Source organism: Microtus pennsylvanicus, chromosome 21 (assembly GCF_037038515.1).
Source record: "Microtus pennsylvanicus isolate mMicPen1 chromosome 21, mMicPen1.hap1, whole genome shotgun sequence".
Lineage (NCBI taxonomy): Eukaryota > Metazoa > Chordata > Mammalia > Rodentia > Cricetidae > Microtus > Microtus pennsylvanicus.
This window is the reverse complement of record NC_134599.1, coordinates 6745279-6764363: the sequence shown is the minus strand read 5'-3', so window position 1 is coordinate 6764363 and position 19085 is coordinate 6745279. Positions and strand designations below refer to the sequence as shown.

The window sequence follows — 19085 nt, the reverse complement described above, 5'->3', positions numbered from 1 at the left end:
ACTTTGGCTACAAAATGTGCAAACTAAGAAATTAATTGCAGAGCCAACACATCAGATTTTAGAAATGATAGAATTACCAGGCTTTCAAGTGATAAAGACAATATTGCTTCCCAAGCCCCTGCTTCTGATTGTGAGATCCAAAGAGCTGGCGCCGGGACCAAGTCCTCAAGCTGTAGAACCAATAGGAGTTGCCACAAGATCAAGAACTCAAGTAAAGGATCCTTTGAATTTGCTCCCAAGACCACATCTTCAAGACAAGATAAAACCTATAGAACGAACACGAAGGGCAAATATTCAAGAAAATTTTCCAGAATTAATCTTACAGCAAACATCTCCACTTGAGGAACCTCCAGTATTAACTCACAAGCAAAGGCTTCAGGCTGGAAAATCTGGAGGACTCAAAAGAGAATCTCCTAAAGTACTGGAAATGGATCTGAATCAAGGACGGGCATTTCAGAATAGAGATTCAGAAATGATAACATCAGAAAAGTTACAAGCAGAGAATTACTTCTCTAGGTTCATAAGCAGCCCTCCGATCCCATTCATTTCAAGCTCTGTCAAAACAAGTGAATTAGGGCCCCTTCAGGGTTCTGGAATGCCAGAAGTGTCAAGAGCCCGGACTATGAAGAACTTTAATGTTGGCATTTTGCAGTCTCCAGAGTACTATACAGACACTATTAGGATACGGTCACCGGCTCTTCCCTTGGTCCTTCCTTCTGATAAAACAGGGAACTCTGTGGGATCCCTATATCCTGAGATCTGGGATATGGATGTCATAACTAAGGAATCAACCGAAAAGAAGCAAATGGAAGAATTTGGGAATTCACTGCAGAGCTATTCTCCGTATCCACTGAGATTACTACCCTCGGAGTTTCAGGCAGGATTAGGAGCGCGAAGAAACTCTATTCGTTCTTTCCTGGGCAGACAACTGAACATCTGGGAAAGCCATGTCTGTAGGCAGCGACTACCCAGGAAGTACCTCTCCAATATGCTGATGCTGGGGAATGTTCTGGGAACCACTATGGAAAGGAAGCTTTGTTCTCAACCGTTTTTAACAGAAGGAGCCACTATGGGTATCTGCCAATCGATTCAGAATTTATTTGGGGTTCCAGCAGAACTGATGGAATTTTCCCAGAGCCTACTAGAGAGGGGCCCAAGGACGATTTCACAGACGTCAGTGGTCAAAAACTATATTCAGAGACATATCTTAGGCCATGGTCACAAGAAAAGAATACCCTTAAAGATGTGGACACGTGGATCCACATCCTCCATAATACAGCAGTACTCTGGGACTAGATTGGGACTAAAGAAAACAAACTCAAAACTCAGTAATGTATTCCAGGAAGTCACTCAGCACGTGCCTGCCTCATGTACAGGGGCCCAGTTTCCTGCCTTAGGGAAGCCAGAGTCTCCTCTCGGGATACTTTACAGTAGGGAAGATCCTGTTTCCAGGGAGCCGAGTGATATCTCCCAGAGTGATTCACAAACAAGAATTTCCGAGTCTCACCACTCCTTCGAGGCAAGTTATTTTTCCCAGACCAATACCGAGGTCTCAGAAGAAATTAAAGATCTAAAGCTAAAGATAGCAGCAAAACTCTTACGAAGTCAGATACCCCACAACGTCCCTCCACCCCCAGAGTCAGGTCTTGTCCATAAATACCCCATCTGCTTGCAGTGCGGCCTATTGTCAGAATTTGGATGCGGTCATAAGTTCCAGTCTGCTTACCTTCTCGTCTACCCACAGATCCGCCTTATAAAAACCCCTGAAGGCCGTGGTGAGATCCGGACGCATCTTTGTTTTAGGTTGCACATTAGAAAAAGACCTCAAGTCTCAAAGGATTGTGGGAGAAACAGAGCGGACACATCGAAGAACCCTTCCTCATCGTCGCACAGGAAAGCTAAAATCTATACTCCAGCTTCCAAGAGTCCAACTTCTACAAGAGATTTCCAGTCCAGATCTTCCCAGTCTCCGGCTTCTGTACCAGTTCACAGGAGGCAAAAGCAATGGGGCAGCCATGGTGTGGCAGGGAAGACAGAAGCCAAAGACTCTGGGCATTATGAATTCTGTGAGGTTCTCTCTGCGTCAGAGAGTGACTGTGAGAGTAACCAGCATGAAAAATGGGCTAAGTCAAGACTCAGTAAGACCTCAGATTTAAAATATCCAATGAAGAAAATCACCAAGGAACTTAAAAAGCAAAAGCTCTACAAAACCAGTAGACCCACAGAAGAGTGTCCTTCTGGAACACTGACAGATTCATCAACTCAAACCAGCACTGTTTCTTCAAAGAGACAACCGAAGAAATCCTCCCAGCCCAGGTTCATCCAGCTGCTTTTTCAGGGCCTAAAGCAGGCATTCCAAAGAGCACATAGAGCTATGGCTATCACCAGACAGAAGCCTGAGGACAGGGCTAGTCCAGACAATTTGTGGTCAAGCAAAAACTTGTACCCCGAAGAAAAAGACGAGGATGATTCTTTAACAGGAGATGGCAGAGGGGCCAGCACACCTCTTATCAAGCAAAAGTTCATGGGTTCCACCCCTAAGAAAGAAGACAGATTGCAGGAAACATGTGAACAAGCTCAACAATCAAAACAAGTGAGCTCTCTCCAACCCAGACCTTTGGAATTGGCCAAGAACATTGTTTCTGAGAGGGATGTCATTATCCTAGCTACTCCAATCCTACAACCTTTGAGTAGAGTTCTAAATGTCAACAGCAGAACAAAGAAAAACTATGAATTCTTCAGTCCAGAGTCTAAGAACTGTTCTAAAGTAGGAGCCAAATTTCAGGTCCAAGAGACACTCGTGCCTGACTCCCTTCTGAAGAGAACCATGCAGAGTCACTTCAAACATGAGCAAGAACAACATAGGGCCTATCACAGCCTGTCTGAGAGATCTCATCGGAGACGCCACAGTCCTCAGAGAAAGCCTAGGAGTCCCTCTGACAGAACCCTTAGAAGCCTCTTGGAGAGGAGATGTCGCAGTCCCTCCCAGAGGAAGGATGGCAGTCCCTCTAGAAGAACCCCTCAGAGTATCTCTGACAGGAGCCCACCCAGGCTCTCTAAGGGGAGAGGTTGCAGTCCCTCAGGGAGGAGCCCTCGTAGTAGTACCCCTAGTAGCCCTCGAGAGAGAAGGGGACGTAATCCCTCCCCCAAGGGTCAGCTTGGTCTTTATGGGAGGAACCAATACAGTCCCCCTTATCAGAGATGCCGCAGCCCCTCCAAAAGGAGCCATCTCAGTCCCATCCAGAGGACATGGGACAGTCCTTCAGAACGGAGCCATGGTACTCTCTCTGAGAGACCCCCTTCCAGACACTCTGGCAGGACAAGTCAAAGCTCTTCTGGAAAAGGCTACCACAGTCCCTCTAGGTCCAGGCTCCACAAGCCTTCTTCCGGACTCCACTGCAGCCATTCTCAGAGAACTCACTACAGCCCCTCTGACAGCAGACGCGGTCATTCTGAGAGGAGCCAACACCTAGAGAGGAACCAGCAAGGTCACCATGCGAGACCCCATCACAGCCCCAAGGGAGGCTCCAGCACAGTTCCCCTAAGGAGAGACCCAGACATAGCTGGTCTAAAGAGTTCCTGCACATCTTTACCTAGCTGCCCATTCCTGTTCAGCCACTGCCTGCACCCTTAGCAATCAAAGAATTGTCTGGGAGGGGAGTGAGAATGGGTCCGTAATTTAAGATCAATAAAGCGGTAATAATTGAACTCTCTTTGCAGCTGTAAGATCACTTGTGGGGTGGGTGGGACTGGATGTGCAAATGCCCGGAGCTCAAGGGTTGGAGTTCACGAGGACCCCTGAAATCTTCAGGCTTCGCCCACTTGCTCCAAGGAGTTTCTGATCCTGTTGCCTCCACCTCCCAAATGCTAAAATTATAGGCATGTGCTATAATGTCTGGCATATGTGGTGCTGGGGATCAAAGCTGGGCATCATGCGTGCTAGGCAAGCCCCAGCCCTCTAAAATTAAAATGGTCTTAAAAATTATTTTAGTATTTGTTTGTGTGTAAGTATTACGTGTGTGTGGATGCAGGCATGCCTGTGTTATGCTGTGCCTGTGGAGTTGATTCTGTCCATCTACTGTGGGTCCTGGGGACTGAACGCTCATCAGTAGTAGACTTCTGCAGCAAGACCTTTTAACCACTGAGACATCTTGCCGGTCCTATATTGACGGTTTTAAAAAATATTTAATGTGTATGGGTATTTTGTCTGCATATATGTCTATGTTCCATGTGGTCTGTACACCACATGCATGCCTGGTGTTCCCCAAGGCTAGAAGAGGGCATTGGATCCCATGGACTGGAGTTACAGAAGACTGTAAGTTTCTAGGTGGGTCCTGGGAATTGAATCCTGGACCTCCGGGAGAGCAAGCAGTGCTCTTAACTGATGAGCCATCTCTCTGGCCCCTTAGTTAAAAAAAAAAAATAGGTCAAATGTCGTGGCACAGGTTTTTAACCTAAGCACTGGGGAATCTGATCACTGAGTTTGAGGTCAACCTGGTCTACACTGTGTGTCTCCACTGTGTGATGGGCAGAGTTTGAAGGACATGGCTAACATCAGTAAGGTAAGGGAAGAGGCTTTTGTATGACTGAGGTGGGAGACGCTGGCGGTCTGGACTGGTGGTCGTATGGCCAGGCAGATATCAGACTGGGAATACATGTGAAGACTAAGGCCTGGGCTGGGATGTAGCCTAGCTGGTAGAGCACTCTAGTGTTCGCTAAGCTCTGGGTTGATCTCCACCACTGAATAAATTGGCGAGGCAGTGCAATCTCAGCACTGAGAGGAAGAGGCAGGAGGATCAGAACTCCAAGGTCACCCTTGGCTATATATGAAATTTGAGGCCAGCCTGGGCTACACAAGACTTTGCTTAAAAACAAAATCTGAAAAAAAAAACAAGACAAAAACAAAATTGGGGCTGGAAGGATGGTTTAGCAGTTAAGAGCATTTGTTGCTCTTGTAGAGGACCTGAGTTTGGTTCCCAGCACCTACAAGGTGGCTCACAACCACCTGTAACTCCAGTTTCAGGGGATCTGATACCCTCTTCGGACCTCCATACATGGGTACCTATGTAAGCAAAACAGTCATATACGTAAAAATAAAATAAATATACCTTAAAAGGTAAAAAGTAGACAGACAGGTAGGTAGGTAGGTAGGTAGGTAGATAGATAGATAGATAGATAGATAGATAGATAGATAGATAGATAGATAGACAGACACACAGGCAGACAAGGTAGAGTCCTGAGAACTTGCGGACAGCTTACATGGGGTAAAGGGAGGAGGGGTATATATGAAAAAGCTCAAGCTGCTTCCCAGAAACAGCTGACATTACTAAGCCCTTACATCTAAGCCTTTTGCAGATTCTTTCTTGTTCTTCACCACCATTACCATCGCCACTCTCCTTTATAATACTATGTGGTAAATACTGTCATCAGTGCCCCCATTTTATATGAAGAAAACCAAATCCCAGGGTTGGGAAGGGTGAATGACCTTTCTAAGTTTATACAAGACGAAAAGTTGAACCAACGTTTGAACTCAAGGAATTTGAGGTCGCAAATGTGTTCATTACCTCTGTGCCACACCCAGGAAAGACACAGAGGTATGTTAAAAAGACTTGGGCAGGCTGCAGAGATGGCTTAGTGGTTAAGAGTGTGGACTGCTCTTGCAGAGGACCTGAGTTCAATTCTCAGTATCTACATATGAAGGCTCATAACTGCCTGAAGCTCTCGCTCCAGGGGATCCTACACCTCTGGCCTCTGCAGGGACCATCATTCATGTGGACATACCCACACATGGACCCTCACATAGACACATTGTGGCAGTGTAGATGGGACTGCCTCCCACTGGCTCAGATGTCTGAAGACTTGGTCCCCAAGAGGTGGAACTGTTTGGGAAGGATTGGGAAGTATGGCCTTGTTGGAGGAGGTTTGTCACTGCAGGTGAGGCTTTGCTGTTTCAAAAGTTTTCTACAATCTCCAGTGCTGTCTGTTTGCTGGTTTCACGGTGTGAGCTCTCAGCTGTCCAGGCCACTGTGCTCGCACTGCTCCTATCATGGAACTGTAAGCTCATTTTGTGCGGCTTTTATAGGCTGCCTTGGTCACGGTGTTTTGCCACAGTAATAGAAAAGTGACTAAAACACACCCAGTTCAAAGTAACTAAATTTTAAAAATGTAAAAACTTTAAATATATAAACAGTAATAATACAAACAAGAAACAACCTCTTAAAGGAGAACCTTGCAAAGGAGAAGCTAAAACATTAGGACATATTCAGAGCTAGAGAGACAGCTCTGCAGTCAGGAGTGTGTACTGCTCTTGTAGAGACTGGAGTCTGGTTCCAGCACCTTTACCAAGGCGGCTCACAACCGCCTGGAACTCCAGCTCCAGGAGGTTCAAAACTCTCTTCTGACCTTGGCAGGCACTGGCACTCACGTGCACAAACCCACACATCGACATTCTTATTCACAGAATTTAAAACTATTTTTAAAAAGATATATTGATCTAGAGTAGGAGGGTGTTTGGAGTAAGTGCACCAGGAAGGGCTCATGTTGGTGGGGTGTGTGGGAAGCAGTGCCCACACACAGGACAGAAGCAGCCCATAGGTGACTGCCCACAGGCCTCCTAGTGGCCAGCATTCAGTTCCACAGCTCTCACCTCTCAGCAGTGCGGAGCTGCCTTGCCTCCAGGGCCAGTTTGCTCAAGGTTTTCCACATTGCCTCTGTTTCTGGGGTCATCTCCAGGGTCCCCAAGAAGGCTGTTGCCCTGGAGAGGAAGGGAAGAAAGCACAGGAGTGAAGCAGGATCTGGAGGAGCAGAGGGGAACCCTGGTGCTGCTGGGGCAGCAGGAGGGGGGAAGAAAGGCCAGAAACACCGCCCTTTGTCTAGGCCCCTCCCATGACTCCAGGGCCCCATTGAGCTGTGACAGTTTAATGGGTCACTCTGCAGCATCTGCTAGGCCCACACTGGCTCAGCACCACACTGGCTGTTAGCAGCTCTCACCGGGTGTAGTTGCCATCATCGATGGCTATTCCAAACTCAATCAGGCCCTCGTCCAGGGTGTAGGCCACAGTCGTCACCCCTTCGGTCACCATCACCTGTCTTCCTTCCACCTCGCTCCAGACCTACAACGTCACCCTGCACAGTATACAAAGAGTGGCATCCAGTTCTTCAGTAGGAAACAGACTTAGGGGTGTGTGTGCACGCACATACTGTGGGTGCGTGTGTGACTGCACTTGTCCTTGTGAGCAGGCCAGGAGACACGCTCAGGTGTCACTCCTCAGCTGCTTCCACCCTTTCTTTCTTCAACCAGGATCTCAGCTTGGCCCTGGAATTTACCAAGTAAGCTGGGCTGAGCCCTAGGGGTCTGCCTGTCTCTGCCTCTCCAGCTCTGGGATTTAAGTGTGCACTAACATGCTTCACTTTCTTGCTGTATGTTCTGGGGCTCAAACTCAGGCCCCTCTACTTGAACAGCAAGCACTTACCAAATGAGTTATCTTCTCAACTCTTAGACTGATATTCTTTTTAAAGTATATTATTTTGTCAGGCAGTGGTAGTACACACCTTTAACCCCAGCACTCAGGAGGCAGAGGCAGGTGGATCTCTGTGAGTCTGAGGCCAGCCTGGTCTACAGAGTGAGTTCCAGGACAGCCATGGCTGCACAGAGAAACCCTGTAATATATATCTATATAATTACTTTTTCACGTTTATTTATTTAGCATGTGTGTGTCCATCCATGTAGGCTCTGAAGACTGAACTCAGGTCATCAGGCTTAGCAGCAAGCACCCTTATCCATGGAACCATTTCCCCAGGCCCCACACTGAGATATTCTTGGGGGTCCTCCAGTTAAATTACAACTTGAACCTGAACCCAGAACATACTTTTTCTTTTCCGGCACTGCTCAGTTCTCGTGACAAAATCACTAAGAATGTTCCCCACCTCTATGCTACCCATCCCCCTTTAAAAAATAAAAAAAAAAACAACCAAAACAAAACAAATCAGTAAAATGACATTTTTTAGCTGGGTGGTGGTGGCGAACGCCTTTAATCCCAGCACTTGGGAGGCAGAAGCAGTGAGCTCTGTGAGTTCAAGGCCAGCCTGGGCTACTAGAGCTAGTTTCAGGACAGGCTCCAAAGCTACAGAGAAACCCTGTCTCAAAAAAACAAAAAAAATAATAATAATAAAAATAAATAAACAATAAAAAAGAGAAAAGACAGAAGGGCAAAGGCCAAAAGCTAAAATCTGAGCAGCAGGAAAGGGGGTGCTGCTCTGAAGGCAAATGCATGTTTCCGACAATGAGCCTCGGGCCTTCAGCACGTGGATGGGCTGAGTCAGTCTCTGAGTAAACCCGGCCTAGCCCGTTCTGTAGCAAAGGGCACCAAAGCAAGCGAAGCACAGCCTTACCATGGATTCTTTTTTTTTTCTTTTTAAAAGCTTCTCCTCGCTCCACTTCTTTTTTTTAAATTTTTTATGACTTATTTATCTTTATTTTATGTGCATTGGTGTGAAGGTGTCAGATCCCCTGGAACTGGATTCTCAGACAGCTGTGAACTGCCATGTGGGTGCTGGGAACTGAACCCGGGTCCTCTGGAAGAGCAATCAGTGCTCTTAACCGCTGAGCCATTTCTCCAGCCCCCCTTACCATGGATTCTGATTGCTACAGAAGCAAACAACCATCTCAGCAGGAAAACAAGTAGAGACTGCCTTCAGAGTAACATGTGGGTGTATGTGTGCAAGCACATGCACATACAACACAACCAGTACGAAAGAATAAATTGTAATTATAAACATTAATTTTAGGTCTTTAAGCATTTTAGATATTAAAAATGGCAGTTATAGATAATGCATTGTAATAAAATTAAATATTACATATTTGAAGATATAAAATGACATGGAAAATTAACTAAGGAAAGACTGGAGTGGCTGGGCATACTGGAAAAAGAATCAAATAAAATTTTATGGAAGTGAAGCCTGAGACATTGAACATGGAGAAGTTCCTGGCCCAAATTTAACTCTGAAGCAAAACCCCAATTGTGGCATAAGCAGCAGACAAGGAAAAGAGTGAGCCAAGGAGCTGAAGGAGAGATCTGAAGATACTATCTGGAATGTTCATGGAGCAGAAGTACCAGCTTTCTCAATTATTGATAATTTCATATTTAGCCGGTCAGTACCAGCTCTCCAATTATTTATAATTTCATGTTTAGCCGGTCAGTACCAGCTCTCCAATTATTCATTTTCTTTACCATAAATTTATATTCCTTTCGGTCATTACCGATGTATTTAGCACCATTGGTCATTACCAGATTTTTCCCATCACCTTATATGTAGCTGTAAATATCAGGTCATTACCGTTAAGAGCATAATACCATTCACTGTTATTAAATCTCATTTTCAGTCTTTGTGTAGCTGTTTAAACCTCAGTCTGTCCCCTTGTTAAGTGAAGGCGGGTTTTTGACATACTTTATTTTGCATCTTTCTTTCCCTGAGGGGAAAGCTTAGGTCTTAGTTCTTAGGTTTAATATTGTATTCAAAATGAGTCCTGTCCCATAAACCGAGAACACTCAGATGTTCAGTTTGAATCTTAGTTCAGAAGCAACAGGTTTCACACCACCGCCAGCAGCAGACACAGCAGTCAGCTCGTCTCAGCAGGATCTCTTTGTGCAAGTTTCTTTGTAGCACTGTGAGTTGCAGGTCCGGATCAGGCTCCTCTCTGTGAGCTGGGTTACTGGATTCCTCCTGGAGCCGATTTCTTTCTGTTCCTTCTGCTGTGCGGTTGTCAGCTACGCTGTCCTTAGGTCCGATGTCCTTCTGCTGAATGCATCGAATTAGACGTTCTGGAAGCCATCTCGCTTGGTTTTCATCCTGTGAGAAAACACAGACATGCCCTCGACCCCAAATTAAAATGGGGTTGGGTCCCTTCCAAGTCCCATTGCAAGGATCTTTCCATTTGGCTTTAGCAAATGTGGTTTTTGTACCATTATGCGACAATCTGTCCGCAGCTGATAGCTCATGGACATCTGTATAACCAAACCTGCTTGGCTTAGACACTGCTGCAATAATCCATATGTCTCTAGTAAAATATCTTCATTTCTATGAGCCAAAAAGATGTCGTCTGTGTAATGAATTGCGTACACCTGCGGAAATTGATTTCTAACTTTCTGTATAGCTTGGGCTACGAATTTTTGGCATAATGTAGCACTATTTAACATACCCTGGGGTAAGACATTTTATTGATACCTCCTCATTGGCTCTTTGAAATTAACTGAAGGAATGTTAAAAGCAAATCTTTGACAGTCTTGTGGCGCTAAAGGAATTGTATAAAAACAATCTTTCAAGTCTAAGATAATCTTATGTGTGCCTTTTGGAATGGCTGCTGGGGACGGCAATCCTGGTTGCAAATGCTCCCATTGGCTGCATGGTTGCATTAACCTCTCTTAAATCCTGAATTAATCTCCACTTTCCCGATTTCTTTTTAATAACAAAAATTGGAGAGTTCCATGGAGAATTAGATGGCGAAATATGTCCACTATCCAGCTGTTTCTGCACTAACCGCTGGGCAGCTTGCAATTTTTCTTGTGTTAGAGGCCACTGACTCACCCATACAGGGTCATCACTTTTCCATATTATAGGGTCTGCATGGAGTGCAGGTCTTTTAGTGACCTCTCCTAAAAATACCCTAATCCTGCTCTAGAAGGTCTACTGTCTGATAAGACAGGATCAATCTTTCCCTTATTCTCTCTTCCTAGACCTTGATTAGGTAATAATCCTTGTTGAAACATCTGATTAGTAACAGCCGTGCTGGGAAAATATAAATATACTCTCATTCTGGACATGATATCTCTGCCCCATAAGTTCACAGATAAATGGGGAATAATATACGGCTTAAAGGTTCCTTCATGTCCTTTTTCATCTTTCCAATGCAGTTTATTGCTACTTTGTTCAGGATTTCTAGTCTGACCAATTCCCTGTAACTGTGTAATAGTCTCCGTTTTTGGCCACTTAGAAGGCCACTGACTGGCGGTTATGACGGAAGTATCCGCACCAGTGTCCAGGAGGCCAGAAAATCTTTTTCCATTTATAAACAAAGTGAGTTCTGGTCTCTGAGGACCTATGGTCTGTACCCAAAATGCATCAGATGAACCAAATCCATCTTCTCCTCTCTTTTCTTTTTAAGACCTCCACATAAAACCAACAATACTTAACCTCATATAAGAAAAAAAATTAGAATTAACACTTAAATGCACTGGCACAACTCAAACACAATCTCAGTGGCATACACATTGATATACAGTAAGATCTCTTGAACTGAGAAGTTTCTGTAATCAACAAGATGTAATTGCCTATACAACTGGAAAATATCCTCACCAATCACTAATCCACTTCAAAGAACTCTGGAAATTAGTCACCAAAAGAACAATTAATCCACTAAAAATATATGCAACAGACCTAAACTGAAAACTCAACAGATGAACTTAAAATGACTGAAAGACATTTAAAAACTGCTCAAATATAACATCAATAACCATTGGAAAACTGTAAATCTAAACAACTCTGAGACTCCATCTTATCTCTGTAACATGACCAAGATCAAAAATTCACTACTCACAACTTATGTTTAAGAGAAACTCGTCTGTTGAATTCTCAGAAAATTAGGCATCAAACTACTTTAAAACTCAGCTATGCCTCTTTAGGGCCTATAAACAAAAGATGCTCAACCATACAACAAGGACACATGCTTAACCATGTTCACAGAATTACTTTATCATACACAGAATCTGAAAACAACTCAAATGTATCTCCTCTACACATATAAGATAGCCACAAATACCATTAATATCTTTGAGTAACTCTGACTATACAAATTGAAAAACCTGTACAACAAGAACTTTAAATCTCTGAAGGAAGAGATTTAAGCCATTAGAAAATGTAAAGATCTCCTATTCTCTTGTAAAGATAGCACCAACATAGCAAAATTGACAATGTTACTGAAAGCAATCTACAGATCTAATGCAAATGACCATTAAACTTGTAACAAAATTCCTCAGATTTGAAAAAACAATCCTCAACCTTGTGAGAAAAGACAAAACCTCAGGCTAGCCTGAACAATCTTAAAATCCTGTACAATCAAGGAATTTCTGAATGTATCACAATCTCTGACTTTAAACTTTACTGTAGAGCCACAGTATTGAAATCAATCCACCTTGGATACTAATTCACTTGCCTACAAACAGCAGACTTTTGACAAAAAGGCAAAATTGTGAAATGAAAAAGCATTTTAACCTGCTTATCTCAGAGGCTACCTTAATTTAAACCTGGCTTTTTTCTTTCAGTTGAAGCTGCGCTGCATGGCAGGGGGTAGGACACAGGCTCACTTTGTTAGACTGCCTTTCTGAGCTCTGGTGGGCGGATTTTTAACTATTTTTTTTTAACTTGTAAATCATAAAATTAGGAGAATTTTTGAATCCTCTCCTCTGTTCTAAAGACTGTGTGAGGTTAAATTTGCTCTCTAAATTTACTTTTGCTCCTCCTTGCCTTTTACTTACAGGTGGGTTAGATTAACTGGCTACTGTGAGCACGTGGCACCTCAATCTCAGCGGTAACTTGGTGATTCTTGGGCCAAAAGTCATTTTTTCTTTACCTTTCCTACTCATTTAGCAAGCAATAAAAGTTACAATTTTGTGTCTATCACGCTTACAGATTCTCAATATCTCTGCCATTGTTTTGTTCCATTCTAAATTACCAACATATTTACCCAAATACTTTTTTCTTATCCTGTATTTAACTTATTTACAAATTTTCACACTCAATTTAAATTTTGTCCCACTTTTTTACATTTCTTTCTCTATTCTACATCTCTAGTTCTGAGTGCTCACTACTCACGCATCCACCAATTTTTTTCTCGCGGGTTCCTCACGTCTGGTCACCTCTTTCTTGCTTTTTGGGGAGCGCCGATAAGCCTCATGTTTTCCTCTGTCCATTCTCCGGTTTCTCTTGGAGTTTAGTAGACAGCATTCACCGTCTCTCTCATGTTGTCTCTTCTCTGGGGTCATGGAGTTCGGCCCTCAGCACCGCGTTCCTTTCGTACTTCTTCCTCCGGCATTTGTCTCGGGGTTCCGTGGTTAGCTCCAGTTGTCTTTAATCTTGGGGTTCAGTGGTTAGCCCCACGTTATCGGGCGCCAATTATGTCGTGGCCCGTGAGGGTCCAACATAAATTCCCTAATTCCTCAAACCGGCTGGAACGGAGTCGCGAGGAAAAGAACCGACACAGCTTACACCGTCATCATGGAAATGGCCAGCTTGCCGTTTATTCTCCAAACATTTTATATACCCACACCAAATTGAGCGGGGAAGGGGGAAAACACATTACGCCATTTCTTTTTTTTTTTTTTTTTTTTTTTTTTTTTTTTTTTTTTTTTTTTGGTTTTTCGAGACAGGGTTTCTCTGTGGTTTTGGAGCCTGTCCTGGAACTAGCTCTGTAGACCAGGCTGGTCTCGAACTCACAGAGATCCGCCTGCCTCTGCCTCCCGAGTGCCATTTCTTAGGCAGCCAAGTGCCTGCACTCAAATCACATCCGCATCTAGCAGTCAGGTAGGCCCTGAATTAGCATCTCCATAAGACATCCTTCCAAATTACAAAAGGAAAGAAGCACCAAATATCTGAACTCTTAAGTCATCAGCTTCAGTCAAAAATCTCCTCTCAGGTAATCCACATCTTAACAAAAGAAGCTAGGAGCAGGCATCCTGGCCTTTGTTAGGGGCAGAGACAGCTTGTCTGCAGAGCTACGTGGTCAGCTCGGACCGGGCTAATGGCTTTTGTGCCATATCGAAATATGGTCCCACAAGATAAGGATTTCTGCAGCCCTACGTCTAGCCATGCAGACCCTACACTCTGAGATGGGGTCTGAAGAATGGCATCATGCAGAGGAATGTCTCCAGCACATGGACCGCATGCTCTCCACAGATGACGTTGGATCAGAATCTTTCTGAAGCTCACTGCTCTCTGCGTTCTCCTCACAGCACAGGCAAAGTGAATGCTACTTTTCTTCGTGGTTGGGATAATAATGGATTATTGAAGATTGAAAAAAGAAAATAGAAGACATTTTCTATAAAGGTAATGCAATTTACACAGATGCGCCCATTTATGAAATATGACGGCATACATCTCGGGATCCTCTCGCTGGTCTCTGAGCAGAGGAACTGTTATGCCCAGTGGGTGAGTGACTTTGGGGAGCTCTTGGGCCCCCTGTCTCTGAGCATTGCTTTGTTTTCCTATTTCACTGCACGACACAAGTAAATGTATTTTGCAAGCAGATCACCTGGAGGAAGGAAATACGATGGCTTTGTTTTGCAACTTTCCCTCATCCATTCCTTCAGCACTCGTGCTAGGACCTCAGCAATACAATGTGGAATAAGGGAGATGTGTTTTCAGAACTCAAAAGCAAATTGAGGGAGGCTGGAGAGAAGGACTGGAGGTTAAGAGCACTGGCTGTTCTTCCAGAAGACCCGGATTCAATTCCCAGCACCCACATGGCAGCTCACAACTGTCTATAATCCCAGTTCCAGGAGATCCAAAATCCTCACACAGACAAATGTGCACATAAAATAAAAATCAATAAATAAAAATGTTAAAAATATTTTTTTTAAAAACAGAATGAAGCCTACGAGATGGACACTGTTGCCAAACAATCTCACCTGTTAGTAACAGAAATGAGGAAAAGCCCACGATGAGCAGAAAGGAGACCGGACTGGAGGGACATCAAGGAAGTGCTCTCTGAGGAAATGTGGGGGGGGGGGACATTTTGAAGGACACAATTTCTGCTCACTGAGCATCTTGTGTGATTCGTCATCATCTTTTTTTTTTTAAATTTACTTGCAAGGACAAATAAGAAAATGAGAAGTGATGCAGCCCACTGGTGTCTACTGGATGATTTTATGCTCAAAGCAGAATATGACAAACACAAAGGAAATAGAAGCAGGGGATAGAGAGATGGCTCAGAGGTCAAGAGCACTTGCTGATCTTGTAGAGAATCCCAGTTCAGTTCCAGCATCTCTACGGTGGCTTATAACTGCCTGTAACTTCACTTTCAGGGGGTCTGATGCCCTCTTCTGGCCTCTGCATGTACCACACACACATGTGGTAGACATGCATGCATACACAGCAAAACATTCATATATATAAGTCTCAGTATCTCTCTCCTGATTTTTGTTTTTTTCGAGATAGTGTTGCTCTGTGTACCCCTGGCTGTCTTGAAATTCACTCTGTAGACCAGGCTGTCCTGGAACTGAGATCCACCTGCCTCTGCCTTCCCAGTGCTGGGATCAAAGGTGTGGGCTGCCACCACTTGGCTAATCTTTTTTTTTTAAAAAACAGTAACATAAGAAGATTATTACATGAATTTAAAGAACAGTTTGTCAAATTCAGTTTTGAGACGAAATGAGGTAAACTTTAAAAATATGAATAGAGTTTCCCCCATGGTGATGAGGCTTGAATTCAAGGCCTGATGCAAGCTAGGCATGCAATTAACTACTGGGCAGCTATAATCCCAGACTATGAATGGGGATTATTTTTCATGTTTAAAAGACATTTTATTTACTTTTATTTTTTGTGTGCATGGGTGAGTGTCTGCATGTATGTCTGTGTACCACTTGTATGCCTGGTGCCTGAGACAGGGTCTCATGTCCACTGGCCTGGAACTTGTCTGGTGAGCTAGAATGCTTGGTCACTGAATGCTGCGGCATCTACCTTTCTGTTTTCCTAGGATCAGAATTACACACCAATCTTGCTTTAAAAGAAGGGGGAGGGGAACACTTGCTTCAAAATATGTGTGGGTGTCAGAGGAGAACCCAGAAAAGCATGTTCATCCTGGATCGAAATCTAGGCACCAGTCTCTGGGGTGGGCACCTTTAGCTACTGAACCATCCTGCGGCTCACCTCATTTGAATGTGGGTTCTGGAAATCAATCGCGGACCCCAGTTCTTGCAAAGCAAGCATTTACATACTGAGCTATTGCCCCAGTTCTCGGTTAATCTTTAGAAAAGGTTTACGATACAATTAACAAGGGCTGTTGAATTTGGTTGATGTAGTTAGAAATCTCACATTCCGCTTTCCAGCTCTTGTCGGGGACCTTGCGGTAGTTATTTAATCTTCCTCTTGTGAATTTTCAATATATATTCATGGTATTGCCTGATGCCCTGAGATCAAGCGGACAGGCTAATGATATTTAACTTTGGATGCAAAAGGTAACTTCAGTTTTAAGAAGTTGGGGGGGGGGGGTACTAAAACAATTGTGGGTTTGTTTGTTTGTTTGTTTTTCTGATTTTTCGAGACAGTGTTTCTCCGTGTAACCGTTCTAGTCGTACTGGAACTAGCTCTTGTAGACCAGGCTGGCCTCATGCCTACAGAGATCCGCCTACTTCTGCCTCCTGAGTGCTGGGATTAAAGGCGTGTGCCACCACCGCCCGACTTGTTTGATTTTTGTAAAGAGTTCTTTTGGATAAGAACGTAAGCGAAGAGTGTTAATTTTTAGTTTGTTCTTTCTATTTAGTGGTTCTGGTCTTTAGCAGTCCTGGACCTTCTTATGTAGACCAGGCTGGTCTCTAATTCGCCTGTCTCTGCCTTTTTAAAGCATGTGCCACCATAGCTTCCTTTGGTTTCCAAAAAAAAAGGTAAGGGGGCACCTGGATTTGAACCAGGGACCTCTTGATCTGCAGTCAAATGCTCTACCACTGAGCTATACCCCCATTGGCTATTCTAGTGTTCCTCTGCCTCTGTGGACACTCTGGACTTCGGACTGAGAACGGGCAGACGGTCCCTACCCATTCGAAAAGGACTTGCCAGTCATGAACAAAGTATGCGGGTCACCAAATAGTGCAATCTACGATGTCTGACCAACGAATCTCAGGGCAAATTTACCTTTGCCTCTTGTGGTGATAGGTGGCTGTTAAACCTAGCAGAAGACTTTCCAGGTTCCACAATCTACATTTCGTCTTTCCGGGTATTCCTGGTCCCCGGGCGGCTGACGGAGGTTGCTGAGTGGTAAACTCTGTACTCTCGCCACCCGAAGAAGCAGCAAGAATTTCTGCTGCGGAGACAGTCCCCTTAACCGCGAGGTCAACGAGCCCCAGGCTCCGCCCACCGTATCTGCCGGACGCAAGGGCAGTGACGCTACTCTGCCTGCGACACCGGTGAGTCCGCCGCCTACGCTACCCAGAAACTGGGGCTGGAGCTGTGATTGCGTCACGTGTGTACCTCAGCACCTGCTCCGTTTTCCATTGCTGAGTCTGCTGAGCTCCAGAGTCGGTGGAAACTCGGAGCCGATTCATTCATAACATAACTTGGGTTAGTGTCTTGAGAGGGAGCTCAGTTCCGGTGTTGCGAGTCCCTGCCTGGAGACGCGCGAGATGGAGAGCGCGTGCTCGGGTTGTCCCCCCCGTCTCGTGCTTCCGGTGTCCGGAGTGTAGGGAACTCGGTGTCTCTAGACTGCGGAGAGCCTCAGGCTGTGGACTTCGCGGGAAGAGTCACCCGTTCGAGATCGGGAGGACGGGAGTGGAGAGTAGAGCTTAACACTTCCTCTTCGTGCTCCCCTTACGGAGAGGCACCCTTTCGGGCCAGAGAGCTTATTTTAGTTCAGACGGGAGAAAGACAGCTGTGCAACGTCGGGCACTTTAATAGTAACTGGGGACAATCCCGTTCAGCGAGATAGATGGTGGGCAAGTTCTCTGGCCAGATCCTGACGAGTTCCTCTAGTAAGAGTTTTCTGCTGCAGAGGTCAAGTTTGGGGACTATGTTTTAATGATGAAACGAAGACTTACCATTGGCATTGCGATGGCGATTAGGTGGGTGCGGGTTCCAGGAAGGGCAAAGATGAGCGCAGTACCACAGTCTGGTGAATATTCTCATCATATCACCAAATGTCGGAGTTTCTCAACAAGTTGGCTTTTTATTTTTTTTAAATATTTATTTATTTATTATGCATGCAATATTCTGTATATTCTGCGGGCCAGAAGAGGGCACCAGACCCCATTACAGATGGTTGTGAGCCACCATGTGGTTGCTGGGAATTGAACTCAGGACCTTTGGAAGAGCAGGCAATGCTCTTAACCTCTGAGCCATCTCTCCAGCCCCATGTTGAGTTTTTAAACATGTTCAGATACTGATAATTTTAGAAAGAAACAGTTTAAATTTGATAGACCCTACTCCCATATCTAAAATGAAGATTATGTCAGTTTTCTATTAAAGTGACGGGGACTTGCTAAACAGAGACATACTTGTTCCTTGCAACTCTTAAGTGAGTTCAATACTTAAGAGAATGTTGAATGTTTGGGGGTAAATTTTGTAGTACCATTGTAACGGTTTTGTTTTTCCTTTTTTTTAATATTTGGTGTGTGTTTGTGTGTGTGTGTGTGTGTGTGTGTGTGTGTGTGTCCCAAAGTCAGTTCTCTTCTGCCATCTTGTGGGATCCTGGAATCAAATTCAGGTTATCAGGCTTGTCCACAGCGTATCCACTTGGCTGGGCCATCTGCAGGCCCCATGGCGGTATTTTAATAATAATACTTAATAAAGTATGTTACTGGAAGTATATTTTATCACATGTATTTGTATTAGGGTTAGGGATTTAACTCAGTTGTAGAGAGCTTGCCTGGAATGCATCAAGAACCCTGGTTCTCCTCTGTTCTTTTGCTCTTGAGATGCACATAAGTGACTCTTCAGCCCAGATAAGACACCAACAGACCAAGGAAATGATTCCATCTAAGTCCAGTTTGGTGAGCCAGTGAGATTATGGGGTAATTACTGATGCGTGGGTATGCCAGGGAGCTACTTCCTGGACAAGCTCCGTCCAAGCATGGGTGACTTCTAAAGCCACATCAGTGGAGTCCCAACCCCAGTAAACCTTCCTATGTCACCCCTAAGAGCCACGGGAAACCGTAGTTGGGACGTGGGGAAGTTGGGTTTTGGTGAGTGAGCAGGAGTGGATGGATAAGCAGGTGAAACTCACTCCTGACCCATTTCAAGGACCGAATGCTAATAGGCCCATCCTTGGGATATTTTAAGGTCTCATTGGGTAACAAGAGATATGCTGATTTCAAGACTACAAAGGT

General features: G+C 44.6%; 1 long non-coding RNA gene and 1 other non-coding gene across 3 annotated transcripts in view; both read right to left on the bottom strand.

Annotated features, from left to right (window-relative positions):
• The window catches only part of LOC142839172 (uncharacterized), a 33760-nt gene extending 16669 nt beyond the window's left edge, over positions 1 to 17091 (bottom strand). The window contains exons 1-2 of one of the 2 annotated variants that reach the window (XR_012908707.1): positions 16900 to 17091; positions 6647 to 6754 (exon numbers count right to left, since the gene is read on the bottom strand). This is a non-coding gene — a long non-coding RNA (uncharacterized LOC142839172). Of the gene's footprint in view, positions 1 to 6646; positions 6755 to 6990; positions 7081 to 16899 lie in introns of those variants that run through there. The other variant, XR_012908706.1, reaches the window with a different exon arrangement.
• On the bottom strand, positions 16656 to 16727 carry Trnac-gca (transfer RNA cysteine (anticodon GCA)). The gene has a single exon. It is a non-coding gene; the product is annotated as a tRNA-Cys (tRNA).
• Positions 17092 to 19085: the final 1994 nt, after the last annotated feature.